The sequence below is a fragment of the Capsicum annuum genome, chromosome 3 (assembly GCF_002878395.1).
Source record: "Capsicum annuum cultivar UCD-10X-F1 chromosome 3, UCD10Xv1.1, whole genome shotgun sequence".
Classification (NCBI taxonomy): domain Eukaryota; kingdom Viridiplantae; phylum Streptophyta; class Magnoliopsida; order Solanales; family Solanaceae; genus Capsicum; species Capsicum annuum.
The window spans coordinates 9,654,210-9,674,207 of NC_061113.1; positions in this window are offsets into that span (position 1 = coordinate 9,654,210).

Here is a 19,998-nt window from a genome sequence, read left to right on the forward strand (position 1 = left end):
AATAAATAAATAAGTAAAAGATGAGGTGGTTATTCATTTGTTTTTTTCTTGAAGAAAATTATAAGATACGATCAAAGTGTGTGATAACGGAGTAAGGATTATTTTCGATGGGACAAAATTACGTGTCTACAATAGTAATAAAACAATACTACAAAAATATAACACTACAATCAAACTAGGCAAAACTAAAGTACAAATAATAACAGAAATTGAAGAAATGATAGAAATTAATGAAAAAGACTCACTTGGCGCAAATAATAGCACTGAAACACCGATATCCTCCTAGCCAAGTGATTGAAGCAGTTGAATGGACATGTACTGTCGCTTCATTTGTGACTTCTTATATGAAGCAGTTGAATGGACATGTACTGTCGCTTCATTTGTGACTTCTTATATAGGGCTAGCTAAGGCAAAATTCAGAAATAACATACTTATTCTCTCAATTATGAATTTTATAGCAAGTTGTATTTTATATTTTTATAAACTATTGCTACAAAAATATAAATACATATGATTTTTACTCGAGTTATGATCGATATGTATTTTGTATTTTTGCAAACTGTTGCTACAAAAATACAAATACATATGTTCGAAAATGTAATTTGATAAAAGTGTTGTTATTTTTTGTAATTTAATACTTAAGTATGCTAGTTTATGTATTTTTCCTAATTTTATTATATCATTCCTAATTAATTATTAGAAATAATCTAAAAATTAAAAAAATAAATATTATTTAATAATAAAGGTAAAATAGACATAAAATGATAAATTAACTCTTAATTTTTCAAACCAAACAAATAACATTAGATAACTACTTTTAATATTCTGGATAAGTAAAAATTAACCGCTGAAATACTTTTTGGAAAATATGATAGAAATTTTTTTTAAAAATCATATCTTTAAGGAGTTGATTTACTACTGTAAAAATATATAACTTATTTTAAAGCATGAGTTTAAAAATCAAGACATAACATAAAAGATGAATAAACAAATTCCAATATACGAAGTCGTAATTTCACAGGTCAGCTAATACGAAATCATAATTTCACAAGTCACCTATTTTTTTTTTTCTAAGTACAATAAAAATATTATTGTGAAGAAGATAATTAAAAAAAGTAACATTGAACCGTTGCATCACACAGAAAGTAACATCTAGTTTATTGAGAAACCAAACTAAACATATGGCTATACATTACTCTCCAAGTTTGTTAAATTGAATATTATGAATTGAATGAGTATTGGATCTTGATTGATTCAATAATAAAACTGAAAGTTTATTGAATTATTGAATGTGAAATATTATTGAATTATCGAATCATTGAATGAATACAACTAATGTACAATGCCCTATTTATACAAGTATAACCTAAATTAAGGTACAAAATAACAAAGAGATACACTCTTAAATAGGGTAGTATATATATACAAACATTTTCTAGATTTGGACCGAAATTAACATGTTGAGATGACTGAAATCAAGACTGCCCCAAGCTATGCTAAATATACAGCGAGATGAAATACATCAATGTTCCAATAAAGTAGGGTTGTTACAATCTCCTAATTTATGTTGATGAACACTTCCTGAAACTTCTGCCACCACATCTGAACGAGTAGGCAGTAGAATCTTACTTCCCTTTGTTCCACCGATCAATATTCTCGTCGAACATTTCAAGTTATCTTCATTCCACACATCATCAAGTGCTAGCCGGTACTTTTTCCCATCAAGCATTTTCCATGTAATAGTGCCTGATATGACATGGAATCCAGTGCCTTCAACTTGCACCTAGCGAACGACTTTCCCTGACTACGCAACTCCCATGTCTAGACATCAAAACAAACTTTCAACAATATAATAAGTATCAAAAGGGAAACAGGAAAAAATATGAACTGGGTTGACAACCAAAATACATACGTAGCAGGAATGGAAAAAAATCTCGTCAAAATACATGAAATGCTCGATCTCTCAAAAAGAATGATCTATCTTCTCAGTTGATATGTCCTTTATTTTCTTTGATCCTTAAATTTGAACTGAATCATTGATTCGTCTAAAAGGCGTAAATCTCTTTGTAATTTGTACTCACCTCTTAGTCATTTGTACAAATATTAACCAATTCAGTTCACAATAATTTACAACAAAATTCAGTTTCCAAACGTAATGATCATCTCAGAAGAAGGAAAAAAGATAAACAGATCATGCTAAAATCAACTTAGTACTAGTATGCACCGGCAGGTTGAATAAATGCTATTCGATGTTGCCTTTGTCAAGTTGCTACAAAAACAAATGAACACTTTTTTTAAAGGGCTGTGATTGAAGTATTACAACTTCTGTAGTACTGTATTTAGCGTCAAGTTGCCTTCTCTTATACTTGTAATAAATAAGAGAAAGTACGGTTCTATAAATAGGATAACATTTTCTTTTTAAACAATGTACAACTTTGAGCAATGTAAGTTACATCAACTGACAAATGACATACCACATGCAAGAAGAAAGAATTTCACCATATATTTATGAAAAAAGAATAAAGAATCGAGTAAAGCATCTAGTACCACCCTAAACTATGACCAAATTTGTTATGGCACACTCCAACTTCAAAGGGGTCCTATTACCCTCTTGAACTCAAATTTAGTATATTTTTGTCACCCTTTTTAGCTGACGTGACACTTTTGACGTGGGTTCCATTTCGATGTAATAAAGGTGTCATGTCAGCAAAAAAAGGTAAACAAAAATACACTAAAATTGACTTCAGGGGTAATAGGACCCATGTGGAGTTGGAGTGTGTCGTATCAACTTTGACCATAGTTCGAGAGGGGTACTAATTGCTTATCTCTAAAGAATCTTATGATTGAACTTGGTTACAATTTTCAGCACTTAAACAGACCACTTAACTATGGGCCGCATAATGGTGCTAAATATTTTGGAAAGTGAAAGAATTTAAAGCTAGATGCGAAAAGAGTTTATACTGGCAAACAGATCAATAGAGTTTAGAAATGGTATAATGATAAATTAACTGCATTGCCAATCTAATAAAAGATAAACTTCCTTCCTCTCCGTAGGGCTGCTTATTGCCAGCTCCTCAATTCTTAGTTCCAGTGGCTGATTCTTCATATCAAAAGCTTTTATTTCTATTGACCGACTATGCCAAGGCTCCCTTCCAGGAGAAGAAGAATGACTCGAATTCTTCATGTGCATCAAATGAACGATGATACATTTATTCATTTTAATACTAGAGCACAGGTTGAGTCTCCTAGGAATTAGGATGACAACTCAATAGCAAAGCATCCACAAAAGCTGGGCAGTCCGTAGATGACCGTATGTCTAGGTTTAAAACATTTACTTGAGAGGTAGCAACTCTGTGGTGCAGTTGCCAATAATGCATGTTGATAATACTTCAGCTGGGGAAATAAAGGGAAACTTGTGACCAAGAGGTCGACTTTGATAGAACTTCCTCAAGTTACCAAACCATGCTGCATTTACATTGTTGTCGTAGCTAAGAATGATTTTTGAGTGCTTCGGATGGGTTGACTCTCTAGCTAATTTAAGTTCAGGAATTTGACATCGGCCTTCATATTCAAATGATCCAAAATTTGGAGCATCAATCTACTTTATTCCACAACAATTTCGAAGCTTCAAGATCTTCAATGATTGATTCTTGCAAATGTTGCCCAATTGGTCAGAAACATTAACTAATATCAAACTCTCGAGGAACTGAGATCTAGAAATAAGGTGCTGTACAAATCCATCATATATATACACATGTGATAATTCTACAGATTCCATATTCTCACATTCAACAACATCAAATTCTCCAGATAAATAGCCAGAATAAAACAAGTGTTCAAGAGTTGGTGCCTGGATTTTAACATGCTGATCATATTTTGTCTTAATTGAAACTGACTTGATCTTTCAAAGATTTAGCAGCTCAATCTTTTCCAACACTGAATAATACTGTAAATTGAACAAGACAATCAAGGGACAACTATTAAGTAGAGTCTGAACCATGCTTTTTTCTAATGTTACACCAGATAGAGAAAGCTTACTCAAAAAATTGCAATTCACGACACAATTAGATAACGGAACAGGCATAGGAATACAAGTCAGAACCAATTCTCTTAAAGATTGTTCTGACAAGATTGTTAAAATAGGCTAGGGGTATGTGTTATTGTTTGTATTTATTTATCGTTGTTGAGTGCTACGTGCTACGTGATTACAGTTTTTCTCTTATGTTTTACCGCTTTATCTGACATCATTTGCATAAACCGAGTCAATTCGTTTTGCAACAAGTTCTGTAGTACACGCTGTGTACACAAGCTATAGTTGAGTTGCCCTTATTTTTTAGGAGCGGAACCGCAGCCGGTATGGAGTGGGTGGAAAGCTAGCGTAGCCACTATCGACCATACGCTCCCCTGAAAAGCCTTGTTAGTGAACCCCAGCACAGGTCAGCCTTTAGGTCATGCTTATTTGCATGATATCGAGATCTAGAGGGATCCACGTGGCCCTTTATAGGAGATTCACCTCTAAGGCATCCCTACGTGCTAAATGTTGTATCTTTGAGGGTAACGAAGTAATTTGACAGACTGATTTGGGCAAAAGCATGAGTTAGAAGCAAAGTGTGTAGGTAAGAAATTGTTGAAAAAAAAAAAGGGAAGAAAACAAAAGAGTGAAAAAAAAAAGATTTGATAGTTTTTAGGGTTCTTTATGGCTTTTGTTTTTCACAAATAAAAAAAATAAAAATTTTTTACTTTTTGCACTCATTTCCCCAAAAATTAAAAACGTTAAAATTTTTTCCTTTTATTTCTTTAGTAAGTATTCACAATTTGAAAAATCCAAAAAAAAAATATTTTTTCCTTTCAATATGAGCTTTGTACATTTTTATATAATGAAAATATCATAAATATTTTTTCTTTCATAGTTGTTGGTGTTAGTTTCTAATTAAAAACCCAAAAAAGATTTTATTCGTCTTCCTTTAGTCGTGACGCTCAATTCAGAGTTTAGTTTGTCATTTAATCCTTAATTGTTCAATCTGGACGAACTACGCACCCATGATTCTCCTCTCTCGGGAGTGAGATACGTAGGCAGCCATTGTTGGTTCGGAGACCTTATTTTAAAAATTCAAAAAAAAGATTTTCTTCACTCTTTATTAAAGTTGGTGTCATATATTTCTTTAAAAGAAAACTGCAAAAAGATTTTTCCTTAATAGTTTCAATTTTCATTTTCATATGAAATTCGAAATTGAAAACCCAAAAAGATTTTCTTTGGTAATCATATGTTTTATTTTGTATACGAATATGAAAAAAAAATCCAAAAAAGATTTTCTTCACTCTTCATTTAAAGTAGGTGTGTCATATACATCTTCAAAAAGAAAACCACAAAAAGATTTTCCTTTAATAGTTTCAAGTTTCATTTTCATATGAAATTTAGAATCAAAAATTCAAAAAGAGATTTTTCTTTGGTTGTCATAGGTTTCATTTTGTATAGGGAATTTAAATTTGAAAAATAAAAAAAAGATTTTCGTCAATTCTTTTGATAATTTGTTATTTTCTTTTCTTCTTAAAGTTCCAAGAAAAAAAAAGAGTTTAATTGGCCATTTTGGCAACACTTCACGAACTATGCACACCTGATTCTTCCCTCTCGAGAGTGAGATACATAGGCGCCCTTCTTGGGTTCGGTGATCTTTTCAAAAAAAAAAACAAAAAAAAGAAAGGTTTTGAAAAATGTTGAACTCTAACGTATTTGTTGCTTCTTGTTCAGTTAGTTTAAGGTGGTTGGCTTGTGGCTTCCTGGCTGGTCCTCCATATCACACCAAATCCAAAGAAGGTTTAGTTGTGTCCAACAAGGATATACAGAGTGGCACCATGGAAGAAACAAAGAGTTTGGAAATTGAGAGTTTAAAGGAAGAAAATTTGAGATTGAGACAACAAATGATGGAAATGTACCGAGCTTGGGTAGTGGGCTGCCTCCACCTCCGTTCCCCACTTTTGACCCTGCAAATACCTTGAGTCTTCCACTAAAATCGCAAAGTTAGTTTCCTACTGTTGTTGATGCACCACAGCATGCCTCAGAATCTATTCCATGTCAAATGCACCTCAATACTTCCACCACTCTTTCTTTAGCACCTCAGTATAAGTCGACCACATTCACAACACCACATACAGTTTGTGCTTTTGTCGCTCAACCTTATACTAAGACTTTCACGTTGGCTATCAATCCAAAAATTGTGCTTCCCCAGTCCACTAGTGAATCCACGTTCAATACTCTTGATGATTATTGTTATACTCTTGAGCCTACCGTTAAATTAAGTGGACAGCCAAAATTTCTTACTAAGAAGCCTAACATTCGAGAAAAGCTAGAGAAAGTGGTTAGGAAAGTTAAGAGTGTAGAAAATGATATGAAAAATTCCCCTGGACTTATGGGCTATGAAGATGTTTCATATAAAAACTGGGGCATGTCTTCAAGTGTTAACCTTCCTCCCAGCTTTGAGATATCAAAATTTGGGGAGCCTGATACACAGAAGGATTCTGTGAAACATTTGGGACAACATTACAATCAACTAGGGGAGACTGAAGGAAAGAAAAAGAAAAATGCACCTATTGTCATGCCAGGGCCAAAGAAGAGTTTGAGAGGTCCAACCCACCAATACTGTCAGCCTAAATCCCGAGCTTACATATTAGATCCACATAACCACTTGCAAGGAGGTTTCTTTCACCAAAATCCAAGAAATCCCATTCCACTTCCTCAATATCCTTTGAACAATGCACAATTGTATTCTCATCCATCTTGTTATACACAATGGCATGCACCTGTCCCTCAACATCGTCATCGAACCCCACAAATTTACCAAGGAACCTCTAAATCCAAGTTTCATCCGAGGCCAAAGTTCGCAAAGAAGAGGAAGGAAAAAGATAATTTCACTCCTATTGGGGAATCCTATGCCAGTTTATTCCAGAGATTGGTATAGCAGGGCATGATCACTCCTCTCCTTGGGTATACTCCTGACCCACATTCAAGAAGTTTTGATCCTAATATACGATGTGCATATCATTCTGAAGTTCAGGGTCACAATATTGAAGATTGTCGTGCTTTGAAAAGAGAAATTGAAAAGATGATTCAAGATAAATCAATTATGGTGCAGAACATTGATAGTAAGAAAAGCTCTAGTCATGCTGATATGCAAACTAGTGGCTAAGATATCAGGCTGAGCAATTGAGAAGTCACCCCTTCATACTAGGAAGAGGTCTGGTAGTTTGTTTTATTTTATTTTCTGTTATCTAAATTATTTCAGGGTTGTAGTTCCGGATCTATCTTGTTTTATCCCTTTGTTGTTATGTTCAAACCCTTCTATCTTTCATTTTTATTAAATGAAGTGTCCCATTTTTCTTTGTGTTTTAAATATGTGTTGTTTGTTCATTTTGTTTACATAGTACATCTTACGTTGACTCTAGTGACATGACATGCTAGTGAAATTTACAGCCTGATCTTAAAATCCAGTTTAAGCATGAACATTGAATCAAAGGTTTAAATTTAGAAAAAGAGAGCATCTGAGAAAATAGAGAGAGTGTTGGGGAATTTGGTGATCAAGTTAAAGCCTTGTTTGAAAATTAAGGCTATTATTTTGAGAATCGTGAGAATAACTTGGTCATCAATTGAAATACATATCTTAATTAGGTCAAGTAGTGAATGTGTGATCCTATGTCAAAAGGAACAGGAAGAAAATTAGCTCCACGAAGTCATGAGTCCTTCAGCATGAGGAATGTACAACAAAGTGGAGTTGTATGCTGGGCAAGTGTATAAAAAGAGGTGGCACACACGCTCGGGGCAAGTTAGTGTTGTAAAACATTTCAAAAGTGATCTTGATCGTGCACTTTTATTGCATGCTATATACTAGCATTTTAAAGAATTGATATGACGAAAGCATTTCATTCTGCTATCCAAACATTGTGTCATCCTTTGTTTACCCCATTTGGTCCTTAGTGTTATTTTCTTTTATACCCCTCTTTTAGAATCAAGATAGAGTAAAAAAAATTAAAAAAAACAGTGTCAAAAAAAGAAAAGAAAAGATGAGTGTCAAGAAAAATAAAGTCAAAAAAGTCCTAGAGAGAAAAAGAGTCAACAAAAAAAAGAATAGAATCAAGTGAAAGAACAAGCTGCCAGAACTACGCCTGACTTGATTCTCCTCTCGTGGGGTGAGATGTGTAGGCTGCCCTACTCTAGGATCGGTCCAACCAAATAAAATTTAGAATTGCCTAGTCAAAAACTAGGGCATGAGTTAATCCTCATGGTTTGAGTCGATTTCAAAAGTTGAAAGTCCTACCCTAATTTTAGTATCATTTGAGCCCCATACCATCCTTTCTTTCCAACCCTATCAAAAAGCCAAGTTACAACCAAAGAAAGACCTTCAGATCAATCTTTGAGAATGTTAAGGCTAAGCATGCAATGGATGTGATGACGCATTTTGGATACTACTTATCTTCCTCGGCATAAGAAATCAAGAGAGAAATAAAAATGAGAGAGTCTTATTGATGAAAAAACTCACGGACACCATAAGATGATGGTAATTTCAGAGAGATAAAAATGAGAGTCTTATCGGTGAAAATCCTTACGGGCACTGTGAGATGACTGTGAGTTGAAAAAAATAAAAATAAGGGAATCTTATTGGTAAAAAACCCTCTCGGATACTATAAGGCAATGGTTAGGTGATAAAAGAAAATGAGAGAGGATTATTGGCGAAAACCCTTCAAGGCACCACTACCCGAATGAGGTCTCCGAATGAAATTGGCCCAAGAAAGCAACTCACTTTTAGGGTCATTAACTCAACAACAATTTGTAAGGGTTTTGGATGGAAAGATCAGGCAGTTTAATCCGATATGCATGTCATAATTATTAGAGTTGACTGTCATTTTCAGATAAACTTTTCTTTTATCTTTTTTCAATGGTGACATTCATTATCATTTCTTTCTTTTCTATAGTTATATTTTTATTTTTTCTTGAGTCAGTGATCTAAATAAAATCATTGTCATTTTTCTCTTGTCTTTGAGTCAAGTCTATGTCAAAACAAGTGAGAAAAGATTTTAAAACTGGCTACCAACTTCTTCAATTGTACAAAGCAATGCAGAAAGACCAATGCATGAAAGAGATATAATTGTGAGCCAAAATGAGGTAAGCAGAAAGTTTTGTCAACAAATAAGTCTGGAAACTCATGAAATACTAAGGTTCTAAGGGTCTATCTGTGAAGCATGGCAAAGCAGAGATGCTGTGTTTGTCTCAGTCACTCTTAATAATCTGAGTTTGGTCAATGAAGTAGCAAGTCAATGACATATGCTAATGGTTGGAAGCAAGGTTAAATGTGATGATGGCAAGAGAATTTGCCACGAAAGCCAAAGCCATAAACCAGCCACCATATTTTTAAACTCACAACCTTTCTTTGCATGAAACAGGAAAACATGTTACATTCAAAAAGCCTAAACATCAAGGCTCGTAATTTATTACTTTTAAAAATGCAGGAAGCAATGTTGCTGCACAGGTTTGATAATTAAATCATGGTAAAAATTCATCATCTTATATCCCTTGGAGACACACTTTTTTGTCCAGGGATTTCAGTTTTCATTTGCTGGGTGATACACTTCTTAAATTGCAGCTTCACTCCTAGAAGGCGTACCTTTTAGTCGAGTCATTCCCTTTGACCCCTAGAAGACGTACCTTTTAGTCGATTCATTTCCTTTGATTCTTATAACATGTACCTTTTAGTTGAGTCATCTCCCTTGATTCCTAGTAAGACGTAACTTTTAGTCAAGTCATCACCTTTGATTCCTATAAGACGTACCTTTTAGTTGAGTCATCTCCCTTGATTCCTAATAAGACGTACCTTTTAGTCGAGTCAACTCCTTTGATTCCTATAGATGTAGCTTTTAGTTGAGTCATTCCCTTTGATTCTTATAAGACGTACCTTTTAGTCAAGTCATTTCCTTTGACCCCTAGAAGACGTACCTTTTAGTCGAGTCATTCCCTTTGATTCCTATAAGACATACCTTTTAGTCAATTCATTCCCTTTGATTACTATAAGACGTACCTTTTGGTCGAGTCATCTCCCTTTGATTCCTATAAGACATACCTTTCAGTCGAGTCATTCCCCTTGACCCCTAGAAGACGTACCTTTTAGTCGAGTTATCCTCCTTGATTCCTATAAGGCATACCTTTTAGTCGATTCATTTCCCTATATTCCTATAAGATGTACCTTTTAGTCAATTCATATCCCTTTGATTCCTATAAGACGTACCTTTTAGTCGAGTCATTCTCCTTGACCTCTAGAAAACGTACCTTTTAGTCGAGTCATCCCCCTTGATTCCTATAGGAGATACCTTTTAGTTGAGTCATTTCCTTGGATTCCTAAAAGATGTACCTTTTAGTCTAGTCATCTCCCTTTGATTCCTATAAGACGTACCTTTTAGTCGAGTCATTCCCCTTGACCCCTAGAAGACGTACCTTCTAGTCTAGTCATTTCCTTTGATTCCTATAAGACATACCTTTTAGTCGAGTTATTATCCTTGATTTCTAGAAAAATCACTTTCTAGTCGAGTCATTGCACTTAATCCTTATGAGACGCACTTCCTAGTTAGTTTTTATTTGTCAGGTGACACACTTTTTAATTTAAACTTCTATCTCTAGAAGACGCACTTTCTAGTCAAAATTCCTCACTTTAATTATTAGGAGACTCACTTCCTAGTCTTGGTCATTCAATTTTACTCTCAAGAGATACATTTCTTGGTCAGAGTCTTGATTCATTATTGCAACATACAAGTAGGTATGATCTAACTTTCTCAAAAGTCTTCTGATGGTAAACTGGGGTAACAAAAATAAATTTAATATCTATTTTGGAACTCTACTTTTCTGGCAAACGATTTTCTCTTTACAATAATTTTGTTTGGGATAATTTTCTTTCTAGTTTTGATGTGATTTCAGGAGATCGCCCGAAGCACAGGGCGAATAAACAGAAAGTCAAGCAACAAGGTGAAGAAGTTGAAAGTCAAGTAACAAAGTGAAGAAAATGAAAGTCAACAGATCGAAAATAGCAAGCCAGGAGCCCGCCTGGAGAACAGGGTGATGAAATTGTAAACCAAGCAACAAGTTGAAGAAATTTCAAATCAGGAGCCTGCCTGAAAAATAGGGTGATGAAACTTAAGTCAAGAGTCTAACAGAAGCTGCGTAGATAGGATTTTGTAATTTCATTTATGTTTTTAACTTGTAATTTTTATTTCTTTTGATGTAATAACAGAGCCGTAGACCGAAACCTTGATGGGACCTCACTCGACTTTCTAACTCGGCATAATCCATCTCCTTCCAATCCTTTGAGATAACTGTCACTCGGATCCCTCATAACTTGGGTAGGTAGGATGTCCTAAGTCAAGACCTGGTTTCCCTACTTCCTCGTGCTCCGTGCTTTTGAATAAAGGTCAGAACAAAATTCTGTCTCGTTGTCTACTGCTTTGTATGAAAACACCATGTGTTTACATCCAAAGGGGGCATGATGTAGACACGCAATTTTGTCTTTTCCCAAAAATATTTTTTTTAAATTTTTATTTTTATTTTATTTACCTTACCATACTTTTGTTTAATTGATAATCCCCCCCCCCCCCAAATAAAAACAAGAAGAAAGAATTGAAAATAATTAAATACATAGCATCTTTGCCACCTCACTATGCCACCTCAACACCTCACTTTCCATTTTTCATTGGATACATGTAAAAGGCACACGCCCTACTCATTTTTTCACATGTCACCTTCATCTTTCCACATGTCACACTAACTTTTTCACATGCCACACACTTATTCCCATAAGCCACCAATTATATGCTTCCACATAGGCTAATAAATAAAGAAAAAGTAAAACCAAATAAAAACTATAAAAGGAAAATTCTAAAAGGGAAAAATGGAGAGGCTCATTCTTTTATCATCATCTTCTCCACAATAACAACAATCACCAAATCATTTTCGTCACAAGAAGAACAAAAAAAATCGAGGGAGAGAAGAGAGAATCGTGCGAGAGAGAAAAAACAACTGAAAGAGAAACAGTATCATGAACAGTGCTGTGAACAGTGCCGTGAACAGTGTTGTGAATAGTACCGTGAATAGTACTATGAACAGTACGTGAACAGTGTCAGTTTTCGGATTCGATTGGATTTACGGAGCTTTATTTTTGGGTCTCAAATTTTTCAATATGGAGTTGGAGTTCGTCATTGTTGAGGTCATATTAGGAATTCTATAGTCCACAATTTCTTGATTTTATTATGAACGAGATCGATTCTTCAAAGGTCCATTTCTCAACTCTACTTTCTATTATATCAAAGTTGGTTAATATCATGATTTTGTGGTGCGGTTTTGAATATTTCGAGCAAAAATGTTAATTGTTGTTATGGATATGAATGATTGGTAGGCTTAAATGTTTGAATCTTCATTGGAGTATGTGTTGTTGATTTCGGATTTTTAAAAGTGATTTGATAGTCGAACTAGTTTAATAATGTGGTTAAAAAAAGGATTTGGGGGATGAAATTGAGAAATTGATAAAAAAGTTGAATTTAGATTAGCTTTGGTTTATTGTTGTTTTGTTTAATTCTCAATGAGCATGAATATTGTTGGAATGTGATAAAATTATGATATGTTAAAATGGATAGGCGAATGTTGGTTCGGGTAGGCAAAAATTTAGGAATAAGTTTTCTTGTTGAATGTTTGAATGTGGAATTTGAGTTGAACGGTTTGGTTTTAGTTCTTGCATTTGAAAATGTATTCATTTAATCGGGGAATGCCCCACGATCACTTGTATTTATTCACTGGGGAATGCCCCCAAAGTATTTTGTATTTGAAGGATGTCCGTGATGAAGGCCTGAGGCATCGGGTAGCATGGGATCGTAGTATAAAATTAGTGTAGGGTAGATTAGGATTTACATTTTTGCATTCTTTTTCTATTTTGGACTGTATAATTGAACTGGACATTGTTTTTTTGATTTGTTTGCTTGATTGATCTTCTTATTTATGTTTGGTGTGGTTTATATATTCATAGTTTCCAAATTCGCTGATATACTCCACCAAGCCACCGTGATCGAACCACGGGATCGAGGGGTGCCTAAAACCTTCTCCTCGGTCAACAGAATTTCTTAGCCGGAATCTCTGTTCGCAGATCAGTTTTATAGAGTCAAAATTGTCTTGAAAAAGGATATCCATGGGTGACTTGGCACACCTGATTTATGCCAAGTGGCGACTCTGAGTTTTGAAACTAATGAATCCTTTTTCGAAACAATTTTCATCTTTTGTCACTTTAATAATAAAACCCTTTCGAAACTTAAAAATTAATTCTTTTTGGGAGTGAAAAAAAGGGGTGCGACAAAAATTAAGACAACTAATTACTTTCTTACCAATGATAGAACTCCTAAATTAACTAGGATTGTAAGTAAAAAGGCTGGAGAAAAAACCTAGAGAAAGACGTGCATATTCCAAAAGCAACTCTCAATACTCCTCCTTGTTTTATGAAATGCAAACTCCAATTTTCTGTCTGAGAAGCTCGAATTTGCTGACAAGTAAAGTATTAGCGAATATATCAACCCATTGTTCTTCCGTCTTGCAGTAGACAAGAATCACATCTCCATCCTTTTGGACCTCTCTTAGAAAGAAAAACTTGATATTGAAGTGCTTAGATTTTCCATGAAACACAGGATTGTGAGAGATAGCTATTGGTTCTTGGTTGTCCACGAACACTTCAATGCTTCCTGTTGGTTTCATTTGTAGATCAATCATAATTTTATTTAGCCATAATGCTTGATTTACCGCTGCTGTAGCTGCCACAAACTTAGCTTTGGCAGTAGATTGAGCCACAATGTCCTGTTTCTTACAACTCCATGAAAAAATCCCAGAACCAAGACTAGAAAAGTGCCCTGAATTACTCTTCGAGTCATCTTTGGAACCTCCCCATTCACAGGTTGAGTACTTCGAAACATGACTACTTAGGTGATAGTTCCTTTGATGTATCTCACAATTCTTTTTGCTACCTTCAGATGTACTTCACTCGGAAAATGCATGAACCTTGATAGAATACTTACAACATACAGTATATCGGGTCTTGTTGCTGTAAGATACATTAAACACCCAATGAAACTTCTGAAATATGTTTTGTCCACCTTTTCGGCTCCATCATCTTTGCTTAGTTTCTCTTTTGGGTTCATGGGAGTATTCACCTCTTTGCGATTTTCCATTTTGAATATCTTGAGAATTTCCTTCGCGTACTTCTTCTGGCAAATGAAAAACTCATTTGTGTAATCTCCATTCTAAGGAAATAAGTCATCAGACCAAGATCGGGCATTTCAAAAGCTTGCATCATAGCCTGCTTGAACTCATTAATGAGCTTACTGCTTCCTGTAATCAAAAGGTCATCGACATATATAGAAACAACAAGAATCCTACTGTTATTGCGTTTAACATATAGTGTATATTCTAAAACACTTTTCTCAAAATCGAGGCTAAGAAAATAATCATCTATTAGACTATACCAAGCTCTTGGTGCCTGTTTTAGGCCATAAAGAGCTTTATGTAGATGGTAGACTTTTATTCTTTTCCATCTACAACAAAACCTTCAGGTTGCTCGATATAGATTTCTTCTTTAAGAACTCCATTAAGAAATGCGGATTTGACATCCATCTGGTGCACTTTCCAGCCACGTTGTGCAACAATAGTAAGAAGCAACCTGATTGTGTTAAGCCTAACAGCTGGAGCAAATGTGTCAGAATAATCAACACCAAAAATCTGTGCATACCCATTAACTACAAGTCTTGCCTTAAGCTTGTTAACAGAACCATCAGCATTCCATTTTGTCCTGTAAACCCACTTCACACTGATGATCTTTCTATCTTGAGGCTTTTCCACAAGCTACTAGGTTTTGTTCTTCTCAATCATTCCAAGTTCCTTCTCCATTGCGGCTTTCCACTTAGGATCTAAAACAACCTCTTCAAATCAAGAAGGCTCTAAAATATCCACATTGCATCTCTGTTATATCTCAGAGAGCAACCTTGTTCCTGTCACAGGTTGATTATTAATGTCTTTATCGAAATTCAGTAGATTGCTTGTGATCTACTTCTAATTAACCTTTTCCCACTTCCATTGCTCATTCTCCATAAAAAATACATCTCTACTTACCATAATTTTTTTAGTATGAGGCTGAAAAATCTTGTAAGCTTTAGAGATTGTACTGTAACCAATAAAGACTCCAGATTTAGCTTTCTTGTCTAACTTGTCCCTCTTAACCTGCGGAATATGAGAAACACAAACAACTAAGATTTTTATGTTTTTTAAGGATGGCTTATAGCCGTGACATGCCTCAAAAGGTGTCTTGCCGTCAACTGCTTTGGTAGACAATCTGTTCAGCAAAAAAACAACAGTGTTAGCTGCTTCTGCCCATAAATATTTTGGTAAGCTTTTCTCGTATTACAAACACCTCGACATTTCCATTATTGTCTTACTCTTTCTTTCACTGACTCCATTCTGTTACGGAGTATATGGGGCAGTGAGTTGATGCTCAATACCTGGATTTTCACAAAAATTTTCAAATTGATCAGATGTGTACTCAGTACTATTATCTTATCTAAGCATTTGCATCCTGCTACCACTTTGATTTTCTACCAAAGCTTTGAATTTTCAGAATACTTTAGGTACTTTAAATTTGAATCTGAGAAAATAAATCCAACACATTCTTATCATATCATCAATAAATGTTATAAAATATTTACTTCCATTAAGAGAAGCAGTTTTATGTGGTCACACAAATCAGTATGGACTAACTGAAGCTTCTCCGATGCTCTCCAGGTTGCCTTGGCAAAAGGCATCCTGCTTTGCTTTCCAAATTGACATGTGTTGCAGCATGTGTGTTTTTTCTCCATGGATGGTAGTCCTAGAACCATATATTTCTTCACCATGTGCAAGATCACATTGTGATGAAAATGCCCGAGTTTCTTATGCCATACATCTACTATCATCTCTTGGCTCGAATAGGCAGCCGACTTTCCTTCCATTGGATCAAACGAAAAGCTTTTTCCTCTCATCTTAACTTGGCAGATTTCTTGACCCTTTGGATCAAATATCACACACTTCTTGTTCCCAAAATTAATCTTAAAACCATTCTCCAAAAGTTGTCCTACGCTCAATAAATTTTGATCAAGTTCTGGAACAAAAAGTACATCTGAAATTAACTTTGTACCTGAGCTGCTTTCAATAGCTACTGTTCCTTTTCCTTTGGAGGAAAGATAATCGCTATTACCGATTCTGACTTTAGAGATTTTGGACTTGTCTAAATATTTGAAAATATCCTCATCATGAGTCATATGATTTGTACAACCTCTATCAATTAGCCAGGACTCGCTTGAGACGCTGCTTGTAAAACATGATGCGGCAAAAAGTTGGTCTTCTTCCTGTTCATTAACAACTCGAGCTTCTGCATCTTGCTGCTGAGTTATATTTTTATAGATGATTGCTTCAAGACCAAGCTGATTACACTTAGTTCACTTAGAATCAGGTCTCTTCCAACACTTAAAAGGTGCATGTCCGAGCTTGCCGTAATGCTTACAAGGAGGATATTTTCCTTTGAAACCACCTGTTTTGTTTTTGTTTTTGTTGTTGTGCACTGCACCTTCTTCATTAGTTGGTTGGTTATTCTTATTCTTATTCTTCTTCTTAAAACGTCCATCATCGTGATGCTTGGCTGGTAAGAAACCTTCGACAACTCCTTCTTGTCTCATAACACGCCGTTGCTCTTGCGCTTGAAAAGCACTTAAGAGCTCTGCAAGTGTGATCTTGGACAAGTCCTTAGTATTTTCTAAGGTTGTTATGGTGGCCTCAAATCATTCAGGTGCCGTTACTAGTATTTTCTCAACAATGCTTGAATCATTGAAAGTGGAACCTAACAATCTAATGCGATTTGCTAAATTAAGGAGTCTATTAGAGTACTCCTTTATGGTTTCACTTTCTTCCATCCTTTGCAGCTCAAACTCACGTACTAGATTCAACACTTGCATCCCTCGAATCCTTTCATCTCCTTCATACTCAATCTTGAGATAATCTCATACCTCTTTCACTGATTCCAGAGACATGATATGAGTGAAGATATTAGATAAAACTGCAGTAAATAAGCATGCCAATGCCTTTGATTTCCTGGTTTTCCTCTCCTTGTGAGTTTTAATCTGCGCTACCGTAGGATAGTATGGTAAGGGAGCTATCTCATATTCATCTTCAACATCTTCCCAGAGATCCAAAGCTTGCAGATATATCCTCATTCTCACTGCCCAGATTTGATAACTTTCTCCATCGAAAGTTGGTGGTGCCATTGAGGAAAAATTTGCTTCTCCATTCATGGTATCCACTGGATCAGATTGATGCAAACACTCACAGGTCCCTTAAGATTAAATCTGTGATACCAATTGTTGTTTTCAAACCGTTAAAGGGAAACAACACAGGAATTCAATAGTCAAACATTGGCAGCTGAAATAGAGATGGAAGTTTAAAGAAGAGAAAACGCAGAGCGATAGAGAGAGATTACTTTCTTGTTGAAAGACCGTCGTTTATTGATCATCAACTTAGAAACTTAAATAGATGCTATTACAACTAAAAATAGGACAAAGAAACAACCCACTTCTACGAAAATTAAGACAACTAATTAGTTTCCTTCCAATGATAGAACTCCTGAATTAACTAGGATTGTAAGTAAAAAAGCTGGAGAGAAAAAACAGAGAAAGACGTGCATATTCCTAAAGCAACTCTCAACAATATGATATATAGGTAAGGACAAGATTTTTACATCATTGTGAAGTGAAATGTCAATCCACTTATTAATTAGAGGGAGAAGTTCAGAATTAACAGATTAATGTGATAATTCAAACTTTTCTATAGGGATTTTCGCCATCTAGATCTCTCCATGATACTGTGCACTCTTTTCCTATCAACTTGATGAAGAAACAGGAATTCCAAATTGGGAAGAGTCGACCAGGCTCGTAGCCATGTTTTGGAGACAAAACGCATCTCGTCTGCTTCTTCATAACGAAGAAAACATAGTATTTTATGAATGAGATATTCCAGCAATATGTCAGCTGTTGCTCTACTCATGGTTGATTTTGCTGCAAAACTCAATTATCAGACTATTAGAGTCAGTTGATATGATACATATTCTTGATTTTATAGGGAGAAAAACCTATTTCTATTGGGTTTGCATAATTAATCCCCTACATAGATATATTGTACGAATACTATTTCGAATGAGTTTGCATAATTAGTCCTCCTTTTATTAATTACTTACATAACCCCCTCGAGGAAGAGGAGAACTTCTGAAGGTAAAAAAAAGGGTGGGGGTGGGGGGCAGCTCGGGGAACTAACAGAACAATGCTGAAGTAACAAGGGAAAATTTTTCATGTGAAGTGCTTGTGACTTGTGAGCATCTTAGAAGAAGGAAAACAGTCTCTTGGTTTATGCTTAGTATTTAATGTTATCGTAACAATCTTAGTACTATTACACAACAACAGATTGAGTACTGATGCCAAACGGTATCTAAATGAGCACAAAACAGTCTGCAAACTCACAAACAGTTCACACGAACAAAACACTAAACAGAAACAAAAAACTCAAACTTAAACGATAAAGAAGATATGTAACTTGACACAATGAGAAATCATAATGCAGCAACTAAAGAGTGTATCAATACTCTAAAACCTCCACAAAACAAGTTAACAAGCACCACGTTCTTACGGAGCACAGGAGAAACTTGGTTCACTCAAGCACTCTCGTTTCTAGCCGATACACACAACACAAGAAGAAACCATTTCTTGTGATGTCAAAGTGGTGGTCTACTCTCTTCTTGAGAGGAAAGTGATGTTCAATATTACAAGTGATTTCAATAATAATCTAACTAAGAAGAACAAGACTAAAAGGATCCTATAAATAGTCTATTACAAAAGCCATGAGGAAAGGACCCTTCTACCCTTAATGAAAGGGGCGGGTTTGGGATGCAAAAGTGGACAGCTTTGGTGTTTTTTGTAACACCTAAGGAAATTCCTCATATCTCAATGCATATACTCCTTTGGGAGGCTCCAATACATGCTCCAATACGTCCATTTTCATAAATGTGCGTTCAAGCCTTTGTAGTTCCCGCGCTTGGCTCCTATTGATTGGTCTCGAGCCCATGATACCCGTATAATCCTCTCCATCTCGTCCTTCAATTGAGGCACCTCTTGAGTGTATAAACTCCTCCTCCTTCCTTCACTTGGACAAGGCTTTGAAAAAGGTTTCAAAAGGTCTTCAATTCAGTTGCAAATCCGAAACTTGGACCTTTGACCAAAAACTTGTAATCCTTGTGCTCCTCATGCTTGGATCAATTACTAACACAAATAAACACTCACTTTATTGGTGTGCTTGTATTAGAGCTGCGGCTCAAGTAATACAGCTTCTTCTTGTCTCTAAATGCTGTGGAACCGGATCCAGGGATCAAACTCCTATAAAAAAAAAAGAAAAAGAAATGAATCCAAAATAAAGAGTCTAATTGCTTCAAGGATTGAAACACTGATATATCGAATCCGAGACCATCAAACCCACATGGCTATAAATATCTTTAGCGTCAACTGCTTCAACAATGATATAAAGAAAAATGATGGTAGGGTCTGAGACACACAATACCCAATCACTAATGGGAAATGAAACTTCTCGACAACCTTTGTCTGTTGTAGGTTTCATTCTCTCCTGAGCTGGTAACAAACTGGCCTTTAAAACAGCTAATGTTTCACCATGTTGACACAGAATTAGCGACAGTAGAGTTAGAAGTCCCATCCTTAAGATACCTCACAACAGTTGGTGGAGTGCAGCCATAAACTACCTCAAAAGGCGTCATCTTGGAGCTGTGTTGGTATGACGTATTAGACCAGAATTCAGCCCATGGTAACAGAGAAAACCAAGCAGTGGGTGTATCGGTAGCAAAACAGCGGAGATAC